The 26,889-nt window shown below is 43.3% G+C and overlaps 2 long non-coding RNA genes across 2 annotated transcripts; both read right to left on the bottom strand.

Moving 5' to 3' along the window:
• Positions 1–5,650: 5,650 nt before the first annotated feature.
• On the bottom strand, positions 5,651–12,140 carry LOC128083990 (uncharacterized). The gene is made up of 3 exons (XR_008208291.1): positions 12,015–12,140; positions 6,224–6,464; positions 5,651–5,756 (listed from the first exon to the last, which is right to left on the bottom strand). It is a non-coding gene; the product is annotated as an uncharacterized LOC128083990 (long non-coding RNA).
• Positions 12,141–20,334: 8,194 nt separating this feature from the next.
• LOC128083989 (uncharacterized) lies at positions 20,335–24,936 on the bottom strand. Its single transcript, XR_008208290.1, has 4 exons — positions 24,881–24,936; positions 24,690–24,766; positions 24,074–24,190; positions 20,335–20,445 (listed from the first exon to the last, which is right to left on the bottom strand). It is a non-coding gene; the product is annotated as an uncharacterized LOC128083989 (long non-coding RNA).
• Between the last annotated feature and the right edge of the window lie 1,953 nt (positions 24,937–26,889).

Raw genomic sequence — 26,889 nt, forward strand, 5'->3', positions numbered from 1 at the left:
AGGCACTGAACCAGACTGAGCAACTTTTCTTGCTTTAAACAAACACACTAGATTTATTTTTTTTTTTTTTTGGCCAGGTTGTCTTGCTCCTCCCATCTGGTTCCCAACCACAAGAGTCCTTGTGCCAGCAGAGCAGTGCAAATGAAGGGCCAGGAGACAGCAACATCTCAAACCAATGCTACTAACAAACACTCTGCAAGATCAAACCACAGGCTAAATCTCAGTTAAGAGCTTTTTGGGTTCAGAGTGAACACCTCTATTAAGATGAATAAACCACTTCACAGTGTTCAGAAATGTAGTTTTGAATGCAGCTAAAATCTTTATTTTCGGTACTCTGCCCTGAAACAGAAATGGCTTGAAAGAATCCAGATAGGAAGGCCATTAATTCTGGGTTTCTGTAGATGAGGTTTTTTGTGCAACCATTTTGTTTAATAGAAAAGCATAGCCCTGCACTGCAGTCACTGCCACTGTGACTCCACTGTACTGCAGAGATACCAGAACTACCTTAACATTGGCTAGTCCAGGTCCCGATAACCATCTAGTCTCAACAGACCAGGCTCAGCATGGACTAATTTGTCCTGACAAGATTATTTGCAAATTAGGTGAGGAGGTCAGACAGCTGCCCTATAACCATATTAAAACGGAATAAATATTGGCTCCAAGTTTATGCCTTACCTACCTTTTAAATGTTTCTCATGGGGCACTCACTTCATGTACCCCCTTAGTGCCAAGTTTCACTTTCTCATAGGCCTGTTTTCAGCTCAGAAAATGTCTAAATGCTCTCAGTCTGATACTGCAGGTGCAGGTGTGTACAGATGCAAGTCAGGAGTCTTAGTGAAAGGGAGGCTGGGAAGATGCCTGAGTGATGACATTAAATCACACAGAAACAGGATTGCTGGAATTAAACATGTAAAACCAAGTAGGGTGGGAGTGTGTTTTGCAGAGAACTAGAAAAGGAAGGAAGGAAGGAAGGAAGGAAGGAAGGAAGGAAGGAAGGAAGGAAGGAAGGAAGGAAGGAAGGAAGGAAGGAAGGAAGGAAGGAAGGAAGGAAGGAAGGAAGGAAGGAAGGAAGGAAGGAAGGAAGGAAGGAAGGAAGGAAGGAAGGAAGGAAGGAAGGAAGGAAGGAAGGAAGGAAGGAAGGAAGGAAGGAGGCTCTTGGATGTTTCTCTGTGCATATCTGTGCAAGATGCATGGGCCTGCCCATCTGGAGGGCTAAAAGAGTCAGATGATGTTACTGTGAGAACAGTTTTGGATCATAGTCAGAACATGAACATTCTCCTCTATTATGCTTTGCAAAGGGTCTGTCTGTTTTGTCATGAGGAGATGTGAGCTGTTTGTCAGTGAAATGAGCACAGTACCGCGGGATCTCCCACGCAAAATGATTCAAAACCCACGGACTCACATGAACCCATCCAGATGTCTCAATGGTTTGTCCTGACACGTAGCATGAACATGCCCAAATGACAGAATGAGCTGGAAGAGGGCTTGTTGTTAATTCTAAACATTGTGGGCTATTTGGAAAACACTTTTCTGAATTTTTATCCCTAATTTTCAGAAGGAAACTATTCTTTAGTTCAAGAAACACTAACAGAAGCAAGGCTAGCTGACTGGAGCCACTGCAAGCCCTGCAAAAAAACAAAACAAAACAAAACAAAACAAAACAAAAACAAAAAAAACACAAAAAAACAACCAACCAACCAACAAGCAAACAAACAAAAACCCACAAGGTACAAGGGTAACATCCTTCTAAACTTGTGTGTAGAAATGCTGTCGGACCACTTGCACCCAGTCCCACTGTAGTCAAATCCTACATGTCAATATATGTAGATAGGCAGGACACAAAAGCAGGCATGCAGACTAAACTGACAGAAAAACTTCCAGTGAAACTTTCCAGCAGAGAAGATTCTTTCACAAGAAAACAATATGCAAGAACTACTTACAACAAGAATAAGAAATGCCATGTTGTGTCAGACCAAAAATCAACCTAGCTCAGTACCTGACCTCTACCAGAAGGCAGGAGCACTCACATACAGGAGAAAACAGAAAATGAGTCCTTGCAGGACTGCTCTTTCCTTGTTATAACTGGCTGTTGTTTTAGTAATCTGCTTAAGGACCCCCCCCTATATCAGGTGGCTGGCAGAGCCACCCTCTGCTTACACATCCAAATGTTCTCTGAACATATTTTTGCCTTTGGCCATCATATTTACTTCACAATGACTTCCGCCATTTATTTAGCCACTAATGTCGCAAATTGTTTCCTTCTATTTGTTTTAAACTTATTACCTGAAGGGTTCTTCTGGTTCTTCTGACTCCAAAACCTCCTTATGAGAGCTACTCAGGAAATTTTCCAAGTACAATTTCATTGGGAAAGGTCAATTAAGTTTAACTGAAATTTCTCACAAAAAGAAAGTAGTTTCAAAAAGAGTATATTCTCAGTTCTTTGATGGACTTTCTTTTGTCCCTCCGTTCTATCCCTTTATACTTAGGATTACCACATGTAATGTGGGGTACCCAGGGTTAATTACATGCTACTCACAATTATTTTATCAGGTATACAAATCTGAACAATTCTATTGCAATGTGGAAGACTCTGGTTCTAGTCTACGGTACAAACAATGTAGAGCAGAGTTGAGCTTTGGTCTATCTCATGGCCACATGCCATAGGGACTGGATTATTCTAGAATGATTTAACTTATTTTTCTAATTTTGAATGACCACAGGTTTATCCTGAAATAGAATAGATACAGAAACTTTCCCAACTCTGTTCTGTGTGCATTTCCTGTTCCCTTCTTCTATCTTGAACTTCCTCATTAAATGTACCTTAATTGTGTATCAGAAATTTCCATTCATTTTGAAGTGAATCACTGAACTGGAATTTGCATAAATAAAACACGCAAATATCTGCAATGCAAACACATAAACTCCCGTAAAAGAAATCCCACTTTCTATCTTTTCTAAGACTCCTTGTGGTTACAATGCAACAACATGCACTCCAATTAGTTCCTTGTCATGCTGGATGCTTTATCAGCAGTGAATACTCTCAAAATCCTTAGTTTCAATGGTACTGCCTTCTCCTGGCTTTCCTTCTTTTTCTGTTTCTTTTGAGCAGCCTTTTTTCCACTATCCACTCCAGCTGGTATATGATAAAACTTATTACCCAGAATTTCTACTAACCAAGTCCTCTTGTCCCAGAATAAAACTGAAGACAGGTAGGACTGAGCTATAATCCTTAGAATCATTCTACAAGGTTTTTAGGTAAAGTATTGAATTGGTTTCTGTCTGAAAAAATACAACGTATGAATAGGTATCCCCACCAGACGGTGACATAACCCAGATGTCATGTTGACTTGACACTGACTTTACAGCCCTCTACAGAGAGGAAGAAACTTCCCCTTCATCAGCCAATATTTAGGACCTCTCCTGCCTCACTGAGAACCCAGAAGCTCCTCATCCCACTTACCTCCCTTCAGACAAAATGAAATGTTGTCCCGTATACATCATTCATCAAACCATGCAACATAATTAACAGCACCATTCAGGGGATTTCAGTAGGTACTAAAATCCAAAGATTCAAAGCTTGGATACTGTCTTATTGCAGCTTGGGTAGACAAAAATGTGTCAGGAAGACTTTCACAGACATGTGGCACAGGAATCATTCTGCCTCTGAAAAGGAGCGTAAAGGTGTGTCAAAGCTATGAGGCACTGCAAACTAGGTTCTTACCTTCAACACAGAGGACACTAAAAAGGAGTGTCACCTGTGGGGGATCACCTTTTGGTGATTTGAAGTAACGCTGTAGATTGGAATTGCCCCCACAAAAATTGAAACAATTAGAGCTATAACAAATACAAAGCCCCCAGCAAGCAACATACCAGGGGCAGCCAGGTACACTGAAGGCCTGGGCACTCTTTTTCCTTTGGCAATATCTTCCAGCCCAGCAGTAGGAAGAACAGAGAGCTCCCTGTGAAGAGTTATTGTCCAAATCAGAGTTCAAGTCCAGACTTCACAGCCGGTAACACAGCACTCAGCCGGGAACTCTTTCTCCCTAGCACTGCAGCACAGAATGGCTCACCCCAGCACAGGACCTCAGCCTCCCTCTTACAACTCCACAGCTTCTCTGGAATTATTTTTTTAGGCCTGTGGTTTTCAGCAAAGAGGAATCTAAAGAACAAAACCTTTGTTCATTACATCATGGCTCCAGTAATGTCTAGGAACATTTTTACATTTGATAAAATCTCCCCAGATTACCTTTTGAAAGCCTGCGGTCAAGTCACATGGCTGGAAGCACAGGAATGATGTAAGTAACCACTGAGTAGCCCGTAGATCAGTTCTCTCATGATGCTAGCACAGAAGGTTGGGATAGGCATCACTTTTCAAGGGAACGTGGAGGATTAGCTGAAGTCAAGGAACAGCTGTGCCTATGGAGAGACAGGAGGAATGGCCTGGAGTTACCTGTGCTTCTTCTCACTTTGCAAGAATTTGGGGCCCAAGTTGGCTTGCAGTGCCAACTCTCCGCACTAATACTGCCCATCCCCATCTATTTCTCTGTGTCTGTTTCCTCTGGGTATGTTGTCCCATCCTGTCTATGGTTTGGAAGCTCTATGGGGAAAGAAGATGAAAGACCTATCTTTCACTGTGAGTTTGTGGCGTATGAGACTTTGCTCTCAGTCCTACTTCTTTTAAGCAGAGGTGAGCCTACCTTTAAGTGAGGACTCAAATCTGAAGTCTGAATGTAAAGTAAAAGGTCGGAGGGCTTCTCTTCCAGACAGCTCAATTTGGACAAAAATGGCAGAGAAAACAGGGAGATGAACAATGCCAAGCTATGCAGGGAAAACCTGAGGTAAATTTTCCCAACAAATTAATTACTTTAAAGGAAATTGCTGTTTCATACATGTGTATTATGCCTTCAGGAGAAAAACACTTTCACAATCTATTATTTCTAGGATAAGCCCTGTGCTTTGGTGGATACCATAATCTGCCTTTCAGAGACAAAGCGTGAACCTTCAGTCTTCAAGTAAAGCCATGTAAGTACAATTTGGATAGTTAACAATGGAAGGATGGGTGGGAATCATCTTAAAATTCTGACCTCAGGTGACTTCTCAGGTGACTCAGATGTCAGAAAGTCAGAGACAAATTGAGACATAATAACCAAGAATGCTGATTTCCAGACTGTGCTTGCATCCACTAATTCATGCCTCTTCTCATCAGAGCAATGTCACCACGAGACCTTTATTCAACTGAGAAAGCAGAAGTGACAGCAACTCTTTGTTGTGATTGGCCTCCAAGCCTCCCTTCTCACACCATCATTAGTTAGCTGGACTACGTTATTGCAGTTGGGGTATTCCCTTCGCAAATGCATTTGGATGGCTATTTCGAAGATAAATCTCAAAAGAAGATTGAGATGTTTCTCTTAACTAGGTGACTCATCCATTTTGCCTACTTTCTCTTATGGACTTAAGGCCTTTATTTTTGATTTGAAGACTCAAATCCATTGGAGTTCTTGTCGTAAGCAAGAGTCAGGGAGACTACCTGTCCTAAAAAGCTGGCTGTCTAAAACAGGTACCAAGCAAAGAGAAAAAAAGTATCAGTATTAACATGATTTCCTGTTCTTTATGAATTGAGAAAATAGCCAAGAGGAAATGAAATGGCTTGCCTTATATCACTGTAGCTGCATCAGAACTCAAAGCCCCGGGTAATGACTCAGCCAGAAGACCACCCTTCTTCTTGAACAGTAGCTGGAGGTCTAAATGCGAGTAGCCTGGCAATGGAGGCAATATGTTGTTCACATGGCTGAAGATTTCTGGACAGCCTGAGGCTCATGGGATCTTTGTCAAAGCAGCTAAAGAGAAATGCTCCTCTGGTGGTGTTCCCAGTGGCCCATCTGCAAGTTTCAGTGCTAACTTCCTGGTAGGTGCCTCCCTTTCAAACTGGAATCCAATTTACAAAGCCTTTAATTTTAAGCTTTCTCATCACTGACTTAATAAAACTAAATGACAGGTAATGGTCCCAGAAGCCAGGAGCTATTAGATCCTTCTCAACACTAATCAGGGCTGATCAGATGCTTGTGCACTCCTTTTCCAGCTCACAAAAGCCCAGCTCCCCAAGGACTGCCACTGGGAGGGAAACAGGAAACCAACCCTCTCACAGGCAAGTGAAGAAGGGCAAGAGAAGAAAGAAAGAAAGAAAAAGAAATCAGGAAAAAATGATGTTAATGTGAACACTTACAACTGGAAACGGGTAGCAGGATCACCAGGGATAATGCCTGCTCTCTCCCTGGAGTTCATCTGGGGCCCACGTGCTCGCTCCAGTTCCCCACTAGGGCACTGGGGGCTCTCAGAGGCGCTACAGGCATCATGGCTACATGGAGGCATGTAGCAAACCGGCTCTGATTTCTGCCCAAAGGCATCAGTGTCATACCGGTCGGGATGTCAGCTTGGGAGAATGTCAAGGCAGCAGTCACGGTGTGCTGTCACAAAGAGAAATAGATATCATTTCAAACACACAGCTCTGGAGAGAGGAGGGAGAGGCAGAAAAGAGAATCCCATCATGCACTTTTAGAGGGGGGAAGAGAAGGAGGCTTAACTCTGCTTTGGCCATACTCGAGGAGGCAGAAGGAGAGGATGTACCACATCCTTACAGCCACCATGCCACTAGACTAGGAGGGGCAGGGGATGCACCAAAGCAGACACCATTCTTAGCTGTTTTATTTACTTTGTTTCCAAAGGAGCTGGAATTGGCCTTCAAGGATTATTTCCTGCTTTATGGGCATCCTTGGCCAGCAGGAAACTTTGGCTTCAGTGCAGAGGAGGTGGATAGTGACATGGTGGCGATGAACAGCTCCACTGGCTTTTTTCTCTTCAACTTACACCTCCACACACCAAAGAAGGCTTAAACCCAACCTCCTTCCTACTTCAGTTGTCTTAGTAAGAATCAGGCCTTGTAGCAGGCAGCCCTGGCTTATGAACATTGCATGACACCCTTCTCCATAGGATGGAGAGCCATAGGACGGCTGTTAACAGTCAGATCTTTCCCTGTTACATGGGCCTTTTATGGAGATATTGCATCTACCACATGGGTGAATTAGACTGCGCTGTTCCTGCAGCTGTGAAGTTCCCAGGCCTTGTTTTGCAAAGGGAAGACAAGATGGAGGCATTTTATCCAGGTGACACAAAGCAGCTGTGGCACAGCCAGGACTGAAAAACAGAGCATCTGAATCTCCCTCCCTGCTACAGAACCCTGCTGGGCAGCTCCTGTCTCTTACCTTTCCCTTTCTTTCTATAAATAAAACTTGGAAAACCAAGTTTTGCTTTTGTTTCACTGCAATTCAGGATGGCAGTGAAATTAGCAGACCTGCTGCTAATTGTGCCTGTGAGACACATTTCCTTCCTTCTTGGTGGCACTTGTCACCCAGTGCATGCAGCTGGAACACTTCTCCGTTAGAGGGGAAAAAGAGTCTTCACTCCAGTCCCTTTCCCAGAACACACAGCATGTAACTGTATTTTCCAAGCAGGAAACATTTTTGAAATAAGGCCTTTTGGTGACACAAAAATGCCAACCAAAGAGCACATGTATTTTAAAGAAAAGACAGTGGATTTATTTAAATTTTGAGAGAAACACAACATTTCCCAGACCAGATTATTCCTCCTTCCCCTCACAGTATTCACTTTCTGCCCATGTGCACAGAGGGAGCAGCACCAAGGAGTCTCAGGCTTCATCTTTTAAGGCATCCTAGTGGAAGGCTTGGAGACGACACAATGAGCGTATCTTATTACCCCCTGATATCTGTATAACTTTTTTGATACACAAAGTCTGTATCATAGAAAGCCCTGGAGCCTGCTGTAATATAATTAATGTGATAGGAAAACTTGAGCTGGAGCACAGCCAGGATTTTCATCACACTCAAGCCCCACTCAGTAACCACTGGACTTTCCATTCCTCCCTCAGCCACCCACCTTATTTGTCTTTGCTTCCCAGCTCCTCTGAAGCACCTTTTAAACCCTATTGACATATTTGTTAGCTATAGTAGCGTGATGGATCTATGAAGGATGCTCTGTCTGGAGCGAATGCCTTGCTTGCTGGCTCATCTCTAGCCTGAATCAAGTCTCTCTTATCCTTGCATACGGCACTAGCTCATATAGCCTTGAAACCTCTCACTTCCCTATTCCCTTCAGACTTATTCTTAAAGTAGTTCCCCCTTCCTCACTCTTGTCCTTTTCCTCCCAAATTTGACTTTCTATCTGTCCTTTTCCTCTCCAGTTTGGCATTCTACATAAAATTCTTCCAGCCTTCCTAAACAGTGAGACGTTTCCCAAGACCTTGCATTGTGCTGCTTACTCTATAATTTTCTCTGTACTTTGGATCTCTCTGATAATAAGGTGCGTAGACTGTATATCACAGCTGCAGAAAGAAAGGGGATATATACATGTGGCCTCTTCTAAGTGCAAAACACAGGTCTGGAACCTCTCCCAACATCTGCTCTTAGTCTGGACAAAGGGAATGGAAGATGTTACAAGTTTTGTAGCTCGTGTAAGAAAGATCTCATGAAGAATTGCAATAGCACACTCCTAACCCACAGGAAACGGGTATGGACAGCCTCTTGGAATGAGGTGTAGTACTGACAGGGATGCTCCATCTTGCAGCACTACCTTTTTCACTGCACTTTTTAGTAGCAAATAGCAAATAGCATTTGCATTATTTCTTACAACAGTGCACTGCTGGACAGATGAAAATATCTATCACCCATCACAGACAAGGTTAGTAAAAGGGCTTTTCCACATTTGTAGGGACAGTCGAGTGAAGAAGATAAGCTGGTGTCTAGGATTACACAGTATTTATCCACATATGTTTATTATTTTGGGAAAACATGAACTTTTTTTGCTCTTTCTTCTGGACACCAGTGCGCTACATCAAGCTGACACCCTCATCAAGGTGCTGGTTCTCTTCACTCAAAATCTCCTTCCATAGGCAAGCATAACTGGTAGTTTTGACTTAATCTGGATCTGAAGTAACCCAGCTCTTCTCACTAATTATTCTTTTCTGTCCCTTTGATAGGGTTTCTGTTCCTCGTTAGAACACAAATCTAACTGTCCATGTAAAGCTGAACACTTAGATAAATTCATAGGATTGTAAAAAATTTGCTTGGAAAAAGGTTTCCTGTTTTGGGCATGATCATATTTTAGGCTAGAACAAAAGTAAATTCCCAAAGTCTGTATGTCCATTCACTTTACACAAAACAAGTTGGCCATAGAAGGTTCATTATAGGACCGCTAATTTCACTACACTCATATTAAAAATAAGTTCTAAATGCTGGAATTCTTTTGTATCTCTTTTGTATCTGAAATGACCAAAAGCCAGGGTTACCTCTAGATCTGTAACTGCAAGTTACCCACACTCTGTTTTGTTTTCATAGGATTTCACCACTTCAGATGCTTACCTGAGATTTCTCAGCAGACTCTTCATTGGACCCCTATCAAAAGCACAAGCAGAAGCTCACAGGTGCTGATCTCATGTCTGAGGTGCACTGAAGTCCCTGGGTAAGTAAATGGATGCTCTCATCTCCCAGTATAGACTTTGCAGATGAAAAAGCAAGGACAGCAGGATTCCTTTTATGAATACTATTGATATCTAAAATTCATGTTAGCTATTTCATCTACTACAGAAAATAATGACTAAAGGGGACATTTCTGTCTTGAGTAGAGAAGAGCCGAGTTGTAGTCTTGATTCTGCTACCACTTCTTTTTTTAGATGGGGGAAAAGTGTTGTGTCTGCAAATGGGACACAACAGCTATGTATCTCACTACCTCTTACTCACAATTCACTCCCTTGTCTACCCAAGCATTTCACAAAAAGAGATAGTGAAGCCTAGGTGCAATGGCTTCAGCCTTACAGGAGGGGCAAATAATAAACTACTAATAAACTAAAGAGAGGAACTGTTGGTCCCAACAAACACAGAATGAAGGATGAGACGCTGTAATTTGGACAAACACAGAATTACACCCACGTCTGTGCCATGGCCCATTTGACTTTAGGAGAGATGCCCTGTATATCCGTGAAGCGAAGCAGCTGGATTCTTGTTTTTCAAGCACAATCCTGAGACTTTTGGAGAGAATATTAGCAGTAGAATCTCACTGGTTGTGATCTCCTTAAACTATTATCTCTTGGAAATCCTCCTTCCCTTCTCCCCTCCTGAGACTTTACTTCTTGAGTTCCCAGGACCATTTAACAAGGTGAAGCTTTCATAGGAGCAGAAGCATGACCAGATGATCTAGCAAAGCAGTGCTTGTAAAAAAAGAATTCTCCACAACCAGAAAACTTACGATGAGCATGAATACTAGAAACAGCTCTAAACATAGATTTTGAGGTGCACCATTGAAGGAAAGGTGGAGGGCCTGCACTGCTTTCCAACTGGTACCTACTCAGCCACATATATTACACACACACATTCTTTTCATTGCTTGTTGTCTTTTCAAAACACAACAGTGTCATTGTTCAGATGGCAACTTCACAGCAAAAGGCAATTGTCACATCCCTCCGCTGGAATTGGCTGTAGTTCAGATTTCAAAGCCCAGAGCAAGGTTTTTTCACTGAAGCTTTTCTTCTGGAAGCACGCTGACAAGCAGAGTGGCTTACCCTCAAATGTGCCAGGCCATAATAAAATCACCAGTCACCCAGGATCTTCTCCAGACCAGACAAAGATACTGCAAGGGCAGGCAAAACAGATGCCCTGCAAATACCAGAAATCATGTGGTGTTTACTGGGGCTCTCAGCTTTGTTCCTGCCACTCAGCTGGAGCAGCTCCAGGCATTCTGGGTTCACGCTGGACTGACTCCAGATTCAACGACAATGTAATAATTTATGTGCATCTCCACACTTTGGTTTTCAACCCTACAATTAAAAGGATACAGGGATACAGTAATTTCCTTGCTGAATCAGACCTGTGGGCCCCTTAACACAAGATCTTGCATTTCCACTGGTAAGTGGAAAGTTGACAGCATAGTTCTCTATGTCCTGGTATTTGGCAAACTGGTGCTTTAAGAAGGATGACAAAGGAAACCTGGATAGTGAGTGAAAAAAAAAAGCTTTTCTGAAAATCACAGGGAACTCTTACTACAGTATTTTGAGGATATTTGTTAAGCGAGCATGGTACAGTCTGTGTGTATAAATGCTGCTAGGAGGAGAAAAAGAATGAAATTCCATTTGATAAAGAATTTTGTGCTTTCATTAATCACTTCTGTTTTGCTTTTGAAAAGAACTCAGACAATCTCATTATGCCCTCCATAACTTTGTTTTGGGTCTGCTGAAGTACTGCAAAATGTCTTACACTCTATTAAATACTACTGGAAAAAGAAGCAAAAAGCAGAACTCCAGTTGGGAAGAAAAAGAACAACTAAATAAAAACAATGTCTTCAACCCAGTCAGGCTCATATTTTATTGTTCCTCTGAAGACAAAATAGGAAAACAAAACACATAAACAAAAAGTCAAATCAACGTGATTTCCTCAACCATTTTCTTTTTGTCAGTATGTCATTTTCCAATGGAAAACCACACTGCCAAAACTTTACTGACTAATTCTATGTACAAAGTTCCTAGAGAGCATCTCTGTGAGCTGTGATAATTAGGACAAGACTCACAAAAAACTAAGTGGCTGTGAGGAAATTCAATGGTTGCACATGGATAATATGAGGCAATGCAATTCCTACCATTATTTTTACCTTTAGCTTTCAAGATACTGGCCGAGTACAACTTCTACTTTACTGTCAGCCAAGAGATGTAGCTTATTAGAGAGGAAATACGTATATCAAATAGCTGCTGCCATGAAAGCTTTGCTCTCGTTCTGTCTTCTTTAGCTGTTTTCTCTTAAAAAGTCATTAGACCGAAAGTAAATGGTCACTCTTTATGGACTAAAAACATTGTGTATCCTTAGTTCATCAGCACAAAGAACACAAAACATAATGGATATTTATCTTGTCTAGATGCCAATTAAACTTCTATAAAAGTGACCAGAAATTATTCTTACCAGCTCAGGAGAATCCTTTCTGGGGAAGATATTTCAGTGCTAACAGCTTTGATTGTATGAAAAATACTTGCAGAAGTACTTTCTCAAGACATCTTGATAATCCAGCTGCCAATACCAACCAGACAGAGGAATCTGAGAAGGGAAGGAACAAATGCATAAGTATTTGTGCAAGATGGTGAGTTCTGGGGCAGCTTGAAAAGCAGTGCTGTGCAGCTGCCCTGCTTATCAGGAGCTCCTCCACAAAATACTACTTCCACAGCTATTTCCTACCAGTGGCAAGTTATTCCTGGCATACAGGAGCAGTGAATTTCTTCCTGGCCCCACACTGGCTCAGCTTCTTGGCAGAGGAGAGGTAAGAGGCCATCCTCTGCCTCTCTTCACCATTTTTCCACCCAAAAGCTCTTTTAAAGTATTCCCACTTGCTCCTCTGTGCTCAGACACAAAGCTAAGACAGTATAGAAAGATAGCAATATACTTGCTATTCCAGCTCCCTGGACATAAATACTCTGCTTGACTCAGACTGGTGGAGCTGCGGTACAGGGAGGTACTAATACATAAACGTGTCCACCTCTCCCAGTGCATTTATTTTCATGTTTTTCCAGTCCTTTCAATCCTCTTTGTTTGGTTTGGGTTCTGTTTATAACTTGGCTGAGAGATACTGTCAGCTGCTTACCAGCACTAACAGCCTGTCCATTCCTGTGAATAACCTGGGCAAGCCCAATCCAACCCAACGACACGTTCCTCTGCTGGGCTGGGAAATGGCTTTCATATATGACTGAAGGCTAGAAAGGTCCTTATCTCCACACTTCAAAGAGCCTCCTCCCATTTGACAACTTGGTGTCTCCCCATGGATAATTTGAAAATCTTATTCTCAACGGTTTTAAGCCTTTTGATCTTCATGAAAGCCAGGTCACAGAACATCTTATACCGTATGCCTTGAGGAATGCCATAAAGTCTGAGCCGTTGCCACATCCAGGCCTCACTACATCTAATCTCGCAGTATTTATGAGCTCATATTTTCTTTGAAGGGACACAATCTACTTGAAAATCTTGTATTAAAATCACCAATGTCAGCACCAGTGCCTGCATTTTACATTAGTAAAAGGGGAATAAAATCCATAATCCACTCATTTTTCTCCAACCAGTCCAACTTTTAAGCCATTTGCATTTACTCTCCAGTAACAAAAGCAGATGAGGAAATTTCCAGCCAGCTTCGTTCTCTGCAGATGCCAGTTCTACGAACATTGCATTGCAAATATTGCCGTGAGTATTTTAATCTCAGTAAAGACAATGTCAGCCTCGTGTCTTTAAAATACATGCATGAAGCTGTATTAGAAAATCTTTGTAAGGCTGTTATAAATTTTGGATATAAGCTCGCTGATGACGTATATTTAAGGAACTATGAAGATCAAAAGCAGAACGAGAGGGATTTATTTCCACATACTCTTATGACATCTTTTACCCATCTGTCTATAAGTTAGCATTTCTGAAAGTGCTTTTCATCACCCTGTTATCTTAGGGCAAGATCTCTGCCCATAGCACTAAACACACCTGAAGTGCAGAGGGCCCTCAGTTTTCAGTGATTACATTGGGAGCCACCAACACTGCACTTATGGCAGCTTTGCCAGGAACAGTCACAGTGTCCCAAACACTTTCAGCAGCTGTCACCAAATGTATCTTTCTGCATTTGCTGATGTAAAGCAAGACATGAAGCTGATCCAGGTGTGAGAAAGCAGTAACATATCCTGAACTCAAGACATTACTGAACTCCAGAATTCATAGGGCAAACTGAAGGAATGTGCCACAGATCTCATGAAAACTTGTGGCATTTTTACTGATTAAGTCAAGCACAATACAAGTCTTCCTTTTATAGACAAGGCCTTGGAGTTAGCTCTCTCCTTCCTGCTGGGCCAATACTCATAGAAACATTAGACTTGATTTGGTTTACAGTGATGCTTCACATTTCATGGAGTATTTTCCATCCCTCATCCACAAAAGTGACAATGAGCAAGTACATCCCAAGTCATGAGGGAAAAGATGATGAATGCTAAGGTAATCTATTGGAATTATGCTGCATTACAGAGTAAGGGAGAAATGCTTCCAATGTCATTAAATTTCTCATTTGTCTAGTGCATTTGTCTAGCTCATAAGAATCACATCAGGGAAAAAAACACAAACATCTACACAAAATCAATAGGAAAAGAGGAAAGAAAAACTGATAAAATTTACACTACCCAAGAGCTAAGAGCACCCAAGATGGCAAGTTTGACATCTTTCTCTTCCACTTTTAAGAGTAGGTTAAGGCAAGTAATGAAATTTTATACTCAGTGTGAAGAATGACAAAATGGGAAATAAATATAAAATAAATGAAAAGGAAATAAATAATCACAGGGTCTATGGGATGATGCTAGAAAAAAAAAAAAATGAAAAGGGCATTCCTCTTGCCAGTTGTCAGAGACATGAAGTCACCTAGTACAACCTTCATCTATAACGGCTCAGATCCGTATTATTAGGAGACAGCTCCAGTGGTTTGAAGCCTAATTTATGATTTTCAGACTGCCAGCTGTGACGTAACTCACTGGACAGCAAGACTGAGGTCAATATACGTTTAAGTTAAAAGGTTTTTTGTAAGCCTGTGGGGTCAATCAGAAAAAGCTGCCATTATTGCATGGGAGGGAAGATAGGGAAAACGAATGGGCTGGCAGGGAGAGAAGTGACCAAGCAGTCAATTCCTGTTAAGTAACTAAGGTTGTTTTATTGCTAAACAGCAGTCTAGCAATAAAGCACGTCCTGGAGTGTCTGAGCCAAAGGACCTGCATCCCTTGGAAAGAAATATTCTACCAATTCCTCTATTTCTTCTTCCCTGTTATCCTCTAAGAACCTTCTTCACAAGCACAGTTAGAACTCAGATTCAAGGGCTTCTTCCAGGAAGACAATTCAGAAAACTACTAAGCCACCTGGACAGAGTTCGTTTCAAACAACCTAAGGTCCCAGTGCATGAAGAGCACATTACAGGCCCTGCCCATGCCCTGCACCATGGCTTCATCACCCTGTCCAACCTGAAAAGTAAGGCCTTCCAGAAACGGAGGTTCCCAATTTTATTTGCACCTACCTTGCAGCCACAGTGATTTTGTTTATACTAAGACAATGTTCCTACTTAGTAAGCAGCTATATTATCATATTTAGGCTGTAATATTCTTTGTGTACTGTTCAGTAGCAAAAAATCATGGCACCTAGATCAACTGATTGTAGCTTGTGTCTGCTCCTCAAAGGAGAATGCTCTCTGGTGCAGAAGTGGTTAGTGCAGAAGAGGCCAAATCTGAAGCCTGCCCTGTGCATTCCTGACCCAAGCCTGTATATAAGAGAAGAAAACCGGTATCTGTGGTTGATCCCCCCTTCCTTAGAAAGCTATGGCTCATGAGTTGGCACATGCTCAAGTTGCCAAGGTGAGATCTGGTCAATAAAGACAGACTTAGGAGATTGAGCTGTAGTCTCTGCTCTTCTGTCTGCAGGAGCCCAAAGGAACACAACCCTTCACTTTATCTGACAAACGTTCAGAGGAATAGGGCATAGGACACAGAGGGAAAAGTGCCCTGTTGGAACACAAAGGGTGGGAGAGGTCAACAAAGTTCAGTAAAAGTTATGATAGCTTTTACTACTCGTACAGTAATGCTTCGAGAAGAACTCAAAAACAAAGATAATCCAGACCAATGTATTTATAGGATGACTACAAACAGAGAAGCATAGAAATCACCTTCCTGTAGACTGCCTATGGTAAGATCTGGAGCTGGAATAGGCCAGCAGGCTCTGGGTAACATCTTAACTGGCTGACAGCACAAAAAAGCTTGGGAAGCTGCTCTCCAGCCAAGCTGGATTGGGAAGCAGTGTTACTCACCAAGATTGCACCAGTGCTGTTCCAGAGAGCACGGACATGGCCACGGAGTCCAGCTTGGTTTGGCACAGGAGGTGGCTGCATAAACAGCGGTTAGAACAAGATCCAAAACCAAGCCTATTGCTCCCACAAGTGAAGATGGCACGACACAAAAGAGACAGGCCGCCATGGGCAGCGACCCAAGGCAGGGCGTAACAAAATTAAGTTTCATTTCTAAGGCCAGGCCATGACTGCTGACAGGGCTGGCATGTCCAAAGAAGGCACTAAAAAGGAAGTCCAGGTTTCACCCATGAGCAGAAATGTATATTGTGACTATTATGACTTTTCAATTCTAATGCAAGACCTCACTCTGACTCACCATACGAGTTGCTTACTGTTCACACTCAGTTTCAAATTTACTTTCCAACTTGCTGGAGGGAAAGCATGTTGGCAATCATTTCTTTTCCTTCTCTGACTGCTTGAATCTATTGCTTTAGAGTACAGAACTGGCTTTTTTTTCTCCATACTTGGAGGGTTCTCTGCTCTGTGTAGGACTGAGAGCATCTTCAAGAAAATCCCTTGTTGCTCACATTCTCTTGAGACTCCCTTGTTTCTGTTCCAGGTAGCTGGGCCATCTGTGTTACTAACAAAAAAACAAACAAAAAACAAACAAAAAAAAACAACCCAGAAAAACAACCCAGCATGAAAGCAATTCTTTTATAAAACTGCTACATATGAAAGGAAAATATGATAGAACATCCATTTCAGACGTAAGCTCTCTCAAGAAACAAGTATGAGTTGTTGGTCGAGGTCTCTGCTTTGAATAACTGAAATGTAAAGCAGCACATGAGGCTTTGGAAGCACTCAGTTTCAGCGTGGGACTCAGGAACACAGCTCTTGCACATCCACAGTTGAAGATTAGATACATCTACCACCTCTGGGCTGAGCATTTTCACTACGTAGCACTTCAGATGGACTTTTGAGAACCACAGCTGTGAGGTGCATACAAGATTCAAGTATTTCCCTCATTATTATTGCAGAGCCCGTAAATGGCAAAAGCAGCTCATGCTTTCTCCTGGTTTCTAACTTGCGGGAAAGCTCGTTATCAGCAGGGCATCCTTGAAACAGCAACCAAGAGCATTAACTTTTAATATTTAATGTATTCCTCAGGCTCTGGGAGAGCAATGTGAGAAATATCCCGTAAAAATCTATTAGTGTTAATAAAATACCACCCAACAGGTTGTCCATTATCAGCAATTAAAGTTTTCAAAGCAGGTCAGATAACTCCCTGGAATGATTTGTGTGGCTTTACATCCGTTCTTCTCCTTTTTTTTTTTTTTAATTTTAGTTATTAAACTTTCTCAACTCTTTTTCCTCCCTCCCACGGCACAGACTGAGCCCTAACCAGTGAATTATAGCACTAATGAGGTGTTTATACTCTCTGCCCATCAATCACAGATGTGTGTGAGTGAAAGCGCCAGCCGATAGTCGGGAAGTGCTGCAGCCTTTGCTGCAGCCAACAGAATATTAGACTGCAGCTAGATAAATCCCCTGCTCTCTCTGTTGCTCATACTACAGTGCAAGAGCACATACACTCCATCTGATTTTCCAGCAGTGTAAAGAGGACATCACTGTAGCTCACATCTTTAACTTCTTTCTGCCCCATTTGCCTCACTTTAACCCTTAATCAGAGCATTGCTTGCCTGCAAAGTGAGAGCCCCAGCAACTGAAGGGGCAGATAATGCAGCACAGTGAGCTAAGGCAACAGGTGCCCCTGCTGCTCTGACCCCCCAGGTCCCACTGCTGGCACCCTGTCCTACTGCAGCACCCTGAGGGCCCAACACCCAGAGTGTAATTAGAAAGCAGTTAATTTAAGATGTGTGCATCCTTAAAAATAAATTTAAAAACAGAATAAACCAAAATGCACTTGGGCTTTTAATAGCGAGGCTTTAGCTTTCTCACTGGTAATGAATTCATCTTTAAGAAAATCAAAGCAAATCTAGATGAATAAATATCCACGTTCATAGTTTTATGCCTCAAATACCTCTACACCTACACAAACAGCAATAAAATGAGGTCTCTGTGGCCACAGCTTAGCATAGACTGGCAGCTATGGGAAGATCACAAATATGGCGTTCAGGTAGAACTCCTCAAGGTGTTTTCACCTTGTGCTTTGAAGGTCACAGAAGACAGCAGGCTTCAGGCTGGTATGCCCCAGCCCTGCACAAGAATAAAAGGGTCTCCTATGTGATCTTTAAGGAGCTGTGAGCAAGCAGACAGAGTTAAGGGGACTGAAATCATAAAGTAGCTGCTTCTGTTCTGGTTTGGGAGGGGGATCCTCACAAGCCTGAATTCCCACATTCACATGAAAACGGGTACACAGGAGCACATGCTGGGGTGCTGCATACTGGGAGCCCTGAGCAGTATGCACAGCACTAGCAGTCCTCCTCCCAGGAGCTGTGGTTTAAACCTCACATCAGGGTGGGGTTCTTCCTCATCCTGTTGAAGGATTGGTATGGAGGGTTTCCATATTATCCTGAAAGAAAGCTGTGTTTTCATTGGGATGTGGTTGATCTCTGTGGTGCTTTTTGGAGCAGTATCCCCCCACCCTTGGATTTCACATAAATAGCAACCACTCATCCCATCTTCCCCACTTCCCACCATATTTATCCCAAATGACCCCGTTCTATCTTTTCCATTTTATGCTCCACTCCCATAAATAAAGCTTCCCTTAGCTCCTGCTCCCTTTGCACAGCCCAGGTGCAGACCCACACCATGAGCAGTTCTTCCTTCCCCTTGCCCTGCAACTGCTTGCCCATCATCCATTGTCCTTTTGGGGACATCTTGCTCCCTTTGGGATGGAGGTTTCTTGCTTTCCCCCAGGCTCATGGCTGGGGCAGAGGTTTCTAATTCTTTTCAACCTGTAACCTCCTAGCATTTCTCTAAGGAAGTTATAGTTCCTTGTGCAGGCAATTTGCGTCAACTGCCAAAAATCATGCTCTCCATGGATACTTGAGACAAACTCTTTCCTAGTTAAGGCTGCCAGGACCAGCCTGCTAATCGAGAAACTTAATGACATTTTCCAGCGGGAATAATAGGTCAGCTACAAGAACAGATCCCCATGGGAACTGCAGACTCTTGGGGGATATTTACCCCACATTCAGGGGCAGCTCACCTTCTGGCAATGTCTGTAAGCACATTGCTCAACAATATTGACAACATCACCCTACAGCCAAACTGCTTCTGGTGCTCAAACACATCTGAATGTAGCTTGGGTGCCTCCCCCTCCCACTCTGTCTGCTGTAAAGGCTGCTGAATTAGAAATTGGTAGGGATGAGAAGGGTGGGGAGGGAGACAAGCAGACACTGGGTTTTGTGGTAAGCAGTGGGGAGGGGGACTTGGCAGCTCAGCATAGCAGGGCAGGAAGTCTTAATGCTTGGAGCCAGTTGACTAACCTCACTGATGACCTTCCATCATAGGCGCCAGTGCTCTCACACAGGGGAAAAAATAACAGAAGGAAAGAAAGGAACACAGGCTTAGAGAACATGGTGCAAACGAGCAGTGCAGTGCACAGATGAAAGGCATTTCATGCTCCAGTCACCTGCAGATATGGGGGAACACTAGGAAGTGGGACAGCAGATTTCCTTCCTGGGTGCACCTCCCAGATTTGATTTCTGTTAAGAGTTAAGTTTATATTTATGCACCAAAGCAAGTGGGTGGATTTTCTCAAGAACTTGGCATGTTGAGAAAATGTGGCTTTGAGTATCCCAAGGGCTACATGCAAATCATGGGGTAGGTGTGTTGTACAGCCTCAGCCCTGAATCACTCAGCCTGGTGACAGGATCAGAGCACACTGCAGCTCCCTGACTCACATGCCCAGGATTCCTTCCTGTGGAAACCAGAGCGTGGGAGGGGAGAAAACAGAAATGGTGCACGGCCACATCTGGGAAGAGAGGAGACAGTCTTTGACACAAGAGTTGGGAAACACTGAGTATCCCACAGTTCAGCCAAAGCCCCAGGGAGCTACTGGGTGAGAAGTTCCCCTAAGAACTTGAGTTCTGTAACTGTTGTCCTCTTCTGACATCCCAGAAGCCAAAAAAACAAGAGAGAACAGGGATACCCGACTTCACTGTATCCATGAATGAAACAATCTCTCTATATACATTTCACATATTCTTTCTGTTGCTGAAACAGAACACTTAAAATATAAGTTGTCTCTGAAATATTTTATGTATCTCTTTTTCTCCCTTAGTCCCATGTAATGAAATGTATACAGAGAGTTTAGCAACTCATTTCCTTTCATCACAGATACGCAGTCATCTCTAAGTAGGAAAAATTTATCTGCTTAGCAATAAAACATCCATGGTGGAAAAATACATACAAGTATTGACGATGTCTTTGAATGCTCCTAGACAATGTGTGCAAGCACATGCAAGAGAGCCCATGAAGCTTTCCTGGTGGATCCCACTTCCCCCAGCTACCCACCCAACTGACTGCAGAACAATCCATCTTGTAGCAGTGCCAGCAGAAAGGAACGTGCCTCCACACACACTGCAGAGCCTGGGAAAGAGGGAGAAGAGAGTGGGCATTACAGTAGTTTATGGGTAGGACTTTCATGTTTAGGACAATACCAGCAGTCAGCTGAAAATCATTAAGATTGGTCACTTGAATGCTTTTGCAATCCATGGGCATGAGTCTGAGGCAGCCATGCTGCAGTGATTCATGCAGGGAGCATGTGAAAATCATACATGCAGAGTGGCTCATACAACAGAGCCAGATGTGTAAGGTGTAAAAGAAACAAAAGTCTAATTAAGGTCACCCTTACATACGTCACAAGTGACAGAGGCACTGATACATTCCATATCCATTTTGCACTTGCACTGTAGCCAGGGTGGCAAAACATGCACCCTCCAAAGACAACCAAGATCTTTTGGACAATGCCCAGGAATTCATACGTTGGGTTTACATCAGCAAAGCTAGGTAAAAACAACGCTGCATTGCCAAAGCAGTGGGTAAGTATGGAGCCAGCCTGGGCAAGCTGGAGTGAAAGTCATCAATCTGTACAAATTCTGGGGGCAACACTGAATTTTCTCTCCTTGCTGTATTAGACTATATGGAAATGAGAGCCAAGATGGGAGCAGGGAGAAGTGAATGGGGGCGGGGTAGGGGGAATCACGCACCTTAATGTGAAGCTTCAAAAACGTAGGAATTAAATCGCAGCTAAGAGTTTGATTTCACCTTATATTTAATGTAGACAAAAACCACCCATTGATGGAATGGAGTTTCTCTCATCTTGAATTAGGTAGGATATACATTCAACCCAAATACTATGCTTAAGACTAAAACAAGGTGAGATGAATCCTGCCCCAGATGTCCTACTCAGATCGCAATTCACCTCCTCTGTGCCAGGTTACACTAACTCTGCTATCCGTGACATCCCTGGCCTCGCTCAACAGCTTCCAGCAAAGCCAGGAAGAGACTCCAGGATGATCCCCACCTTCTCAGGCCCTCTGTCTTCTCTTTCTGCTGCCTTTTCTCAAGCTGATCTTCAGTCAATGCCCTGAGAAAGCCAGTGAGCCTGTAAGTGGTGAAGCCTAACCAGCAGAAATAAAGGCAGGAGTTGGGGGAATACAGGGATGCTAAGTGGTTGGTTATTTCAAACAGCCCATTTCAATTGCACAAGACAGGGACAATTTCTCTTTGAACAGCCTCTTTGACATGTTTCTAAGATAGGTGAATTACTGGGCCCTGACAATCCTCCAAGGGCAGCAGAGCTTTCTTCCCAGCTTCCTTGCTAACAGGCGCAAGAGCTTCAGACCCAAACTCCATCTCTACCTTTATATGCTCTCTGCACCCCAGTGCACACACAGACCCGTGGTGAGCAAAGCTCAGCCATTCTGGGATGGAAAACAAAGGCAGCTGTCAGCAGCCAGGGCTGCCATCAGATCCTGAGTGCCAGGGGGGTGCAATCCACCTCCTCTGTGCCAGGTTACACTAATTGCTATCCGTGACATCCCTGGCCTCACTCAACAGCTTCCAGCAAACTGCCCAGACTTGCACTGATACAATTAGTCCACCTCAGTCCTGGAAAAGGAGAACTCGTGAAAAATTACACTGAAATCCTACCTCTTGCAATGCTCACAGTTTCCTTCTTTTCCTCCTTTCTCCATTTTTATTTCTGCAATTATTTCTCCCCTTTCCTTTTCCCACCTTTTCCCCCATTAATAGGGGGGAAAACACAAGAAAGAAAACACAGGCAGCCAAAAGCTCATTAACATACTTGACCTTTCTGGAGAAAATTAATTCCAAATTCGCACATACCGGCTGTGTTGCTTGGTTTTGTCAAAACGGTGGCATCATTAGAGAGGAGAAGAGATGGCTCAAGGGGACGGGATGTCTGCCACCTCAATGGAACTTGCACCGAGTTACTGAGTGCTGGCACAAATAAAGCAATGACATGGGCCATTCTGTCAGCTTTTCACATGAAATTAATCTTCGTTTCGTTGGCTGTGTAAATTTTTATCACCATAGAGTAGGGGGTGATGAATATACCAAAGCATCCTGACAGCTATGGCCTGAAAACTCGAGATTGTCTCAGCATCTTAACCGCAGTGGTGCTGGAACAATTCTCTTCCCCTAACATTCTCCCCATGCGTGTGCACACGTGTGTGCCTGAGTGCGGGTGTGCGTGGCTGTCGGTTCATGTGAGCGAGCTGCTGACACTCTTCTTCGATTCAAATGTGCTGTGGCCTGGGAAATGCTTGGGGTTTGGATTTCCTGGCTTGAGGGCAATGGCAAACAAATTACTGCCTCTCTCTCTCACTCTCTGAGTCCCAGTCCAAAAGCCAGTGTGGATCCCAGCATGCTTTGCTGGACTTGGCAGGATTTCCTAACAGATGAACAAAAAGAACAGCTTTGCCTTCTCCTGTGGCTCTGCAGCTTGTTGGTGCTGCTGCTCCTACAGCGTGTGTCATGTCACAGCCCAGGTGGAGGCGTGACATTGTTTGCTGCTAGCAAGGATGTGAGAATAACACACCCTTCAGCACTGCCTCATCCCCAGCCCCAGAACAAACACTGCTGAGGCACCAACACAAACACTCAGCCCCTCTCATTGTACACTCACCCCGATACAATAGGGTAAATGCAGACCACCCTCACTGTACACTCAGATGTACTTGCACACACAGGTCCAACTTCGCCGTTCCCCCTCCACCCAAGCTGTCGGTCAGAGGCAACATGCTAGGCAGGAACTGTGCTGCTGACACTTCTGGCTTTACCCAGAAAGTCAGGATTTGCTTCCTGGATCATAGAATGGCCCAAGTTGAAAAGGACCACAATGATCATCCATTTCAACCCCCTGCTTTATGCAGGGTCACCAGCCACCAGATCAGGTTGTCCAGAGTCACATCCAGCCTGGCCTTGAATGTCTCCAGGGATGGGGCACCCACAACCTCCTTGGGCAGCCTGTTCCAGCTCACCACAAACTGAGTGAAAAACTTCCTCCTAATATCTAACCTAAACCTCCCCATCTTAGTTTAAAACCATTCCCTCATGTAAAGCATGTGGAGGTCCCCAGAACAACCCTCATTTTGTCCTAAAATGTGCACACACAGAAGTTCAGAGGAACTTGCAGATGCTGTGCAATGATGGATCCTGACAGGGCTACTGAACATCCACATAGACTGACAGAGTGGAAGGGTGTGTATATCACATAAGAAATCCATCTTCACGTGTAGGTAGATCTCTTCATACACATTAAGTGTGCACACATAAACATATAGACAGATAGATGCCCACTTTTTTGTTTATTTGAAGATATCCCACAAATAACCGTTATCAATGTCTTAAAAGTAAACATAGGTGGAAACACATAACAGAGGTCAACTGCTATTTTTAATTATCAATCTTCTGCCATCCAACAAGTTTTGTGCCTGAGTAAATCTGTAACGGGAACCAGAGCTGAGCCTCTCTGAATCTGAGTCACAGGTAGCTAAAAAGAAGATACATGTAAGTACATATCCATGCATACATGATTTACATCTGCATGCTTTTCTCAGGTCACTGCATGAACCTCTGGTCAATGACCACTGTCACATACTCCTACACTGCTGTCCCTTGCACTGAGAAAAGTAAAACAAACAAACAAAGAAACAAAATAATAAAAGCCTCTTCAGCTTGTCGTTCTTACCTCATCTGTGGCAACCAGATTCCTGTCCTTCCTGTTTTTGTGGAGCAGATGAGAGTCTTAAACCTTTAGCTCTTTCAGCAGCAGTAGAAAGTCCCTGGGGAGTCTCATCTCCCTGACCTGTGGACAAAGAAAAACAGTCATGAAGAGCTGGCAAAGAGGAGTGGTCAGACTTCTAGCCCCTGTCCTGATCCCCATCTGAAAAAGGAAGAGCTACATGGGAAAGAAGCTTCCCAAGAAAACACTACGGCAACACCTGTGCTCTGCTCCAGATTTTCTCCCAGCTTGAAGATAAAACAAATATGACAGCCACAAGGACACATCTGTTAATGCCCACCTCGTAAGTGTTCCAATCTTCCCATTGTTAGTGTTGAATGAAACCACCATCAGAAACAGAATAGAATCTGATGTTGGGAGAAATTTTAGCTGAATGTTTAGCCACCAGAATATTCTATGATCCAGATTTGAGTAATCCCATGGCATTAGCAAAATTTGGTGTTTGGCCATAAAAAAATGGAAAAAAAAAACAACCAACAAGAAACCTAATAAAAGGTCAGTTTCTTTCAGTTTTTTTCTTAAGATGAAACTTCACAGTTTTTTATTTCAGCTTTCCATTCACCTGAGTGTTTCTGCTCAGGACTTCCTTCTGCTTGTATCTGAGAATTGGGATTCTTCTAACTGGGGTCCAAAAGAAAGCTGTAACAATCAGAAAGATCAATGACATGGAATGGTGATTCCATGACAGGAGATGTCATGACAAAGGAACTAGCACAATGGAAAAGTGTTACAAAGGAAAGAGTAAGTGCTCACCAAACGAACATCTAGATTCACTGGGACACAAGGAGAAATATCCAACCAGAGATACTTTTCCAGTAGCAGTCAGCCCATCAATGAGGTCTAAGAGAGGTGCAGCCAGGCTCCACCCCTTCCTGTCACAAAGCTGAATTGCCTTCACTTGTGTTCCCAGGGCCGTCCAGGTCCTTTCCCCAGGTGCTCAATCAGTGCTTCAGGCCAGAACTCAACGGTTACCACACTGAAGCTAAAAAACCCTTTACTTCAGTTCATGCCTTACAGGACAATAGATTTGTAGGAATCTCTACGGAACTGAAAGTTCTTCCACACACTAGGTACTGTAAAGTGACAAAATTCAGATTTTTCATGATGTGGATGAATCACACTGAACAAGCATTCAGTGCACAGCTCAGCGATAGCACAGAAGAATGAACGCTGTGCTTCTGCACAGTAAGTAAAAGCACAGTAAGCTGTGTAAAGCTGTTCCTTGTACCAGTGATTGTGGATGTCTAACTTGTACTCCTTCTGAATGGTGAGACTTGGACAAGGGCTTGTGACCAGTATGGATACTGGCTACTACCAAGACAGGGCTGGAAGAGAAGAATCCTGGCTGAACCTCTCCAAACATGGGGAAGTAAAATGTTCAGTGGGTCTTCAAAGCCAGAAAGAAGAGCAACAAAGCTCACAACCATAGAGTTATTAGAGATTTGGTAGGTTGTCTTACCTATCCTGTTCTCTGATAGCTCGATCAAGTCCTGGGATCCTAATATGGCCATGAAACTCTTTGAGATCTCTATATTTTAGCACAGGCTGATAAGAAACAACGCTCACTGTTTGGTTTATTTATTTATTATTTTGTTATCAATTCAATTACAGCCAAGTGCCCATGGATACCCAGCTGAGAGGTATCTGGCAGCAATGGAAGCTAACCGCATCCTGCACTGGATTAATAGGAGTACAGCCAGCAGAACAACAGAAAATATTAATCCTCTAATTACCCTAATTAAAAAACCCTAATTATTAGACACCATCTGGTCTGTGTCCAGTTGCGGGCTTAAGGTACAAGGGCTCACAAATCCAGAAGATGAGGAGGAGGCTGGAGCACAGGTCCTCTAGAGAGGCTGAAGGAAGTTTGTCCAACCTGCATAAGTCTTAGGGGGCACCTAATAGCAGCCTGTCAATACCTACGGTGTTATCAAGTAGATATACACCAGCTGTTTGTTAATATCTGTGGCAGAGGAGCAAAAGAAATAAAAGGTAAAAATAAAGGTCATAAATTGAAGGAGTGAACAACTTGCTTGGACGTAAGGACAAAAAAATTGCACTAATCAAAACTCTGACTGAAGAAGGTTTTAAACATCTGATCGGATAAAGCCCCAAGCAGACCTTTCTAAGCACATTGTTGAGCATGCTTGGACCAGGAGCCTGCACTAACTCTCAAGAGGTCCCGTTACACCTGATTTATCCATCTCTTCCTCCACATTCTGCAACACCTTTGTGAGGTGAATAAATGTACCTGTATCCTTGCATGCATGCTTGCAAGGCAGAGGCTGTGTGTGTGCTGATGGCAGTAATGTGTACAGCAGCATGTGCTGTTGCTTGGAGTTTGCATGAGTGTAAATATGAGTGCTCAATTAAGAGAATTTCTCCCTCTGTGTATGTGTAAGCACAAAAAAGGAAGAGTATTTGTGTATGTATAATTGTGTCAGTGTACTTACACATCAGTGAAATTGCTGCAGGAGAGAATGTGTGTATGTGCATGCATGTAAGCTCAGGAGAGGAAGAGTATGTTTCCAGCTGCATGGAGATTGCAGAAAAGATCTCTGAGGAAAGCTGCACTAACAGAGGATCCTTCTCCCTCTCGCCAGCCCATTGTGGCTTGTTGAAGTAATGTAGTTTTTGAGGAGGGAAGTCTTATATCTTGAGACAAACCACATACCTCCAGGGTGTGCATCCAGTCTGGGAGAGAGTGGAAGTGAGACAAGAGAACAGTCCAAGTCTCTCGGAGGTGTCACTGTGCGCGCTCT

This window comes from Tympanuchus pallidicinctus, unplaced genomic scaffold (assembly GCF_026119805.1).
Source record: "Tympanuchus pallidicinctus isolate F22 unplaced genomic scaffold, pur_lepc_1.0 scaffold25, whole genome shotgun sequence".
Lineage (NCBI taxonomy): Eukaryota > Metazoa > Chordata > Aves > Galliformes > Phasianidae > Tympanuchus > Tympanuchus pallidicinctus.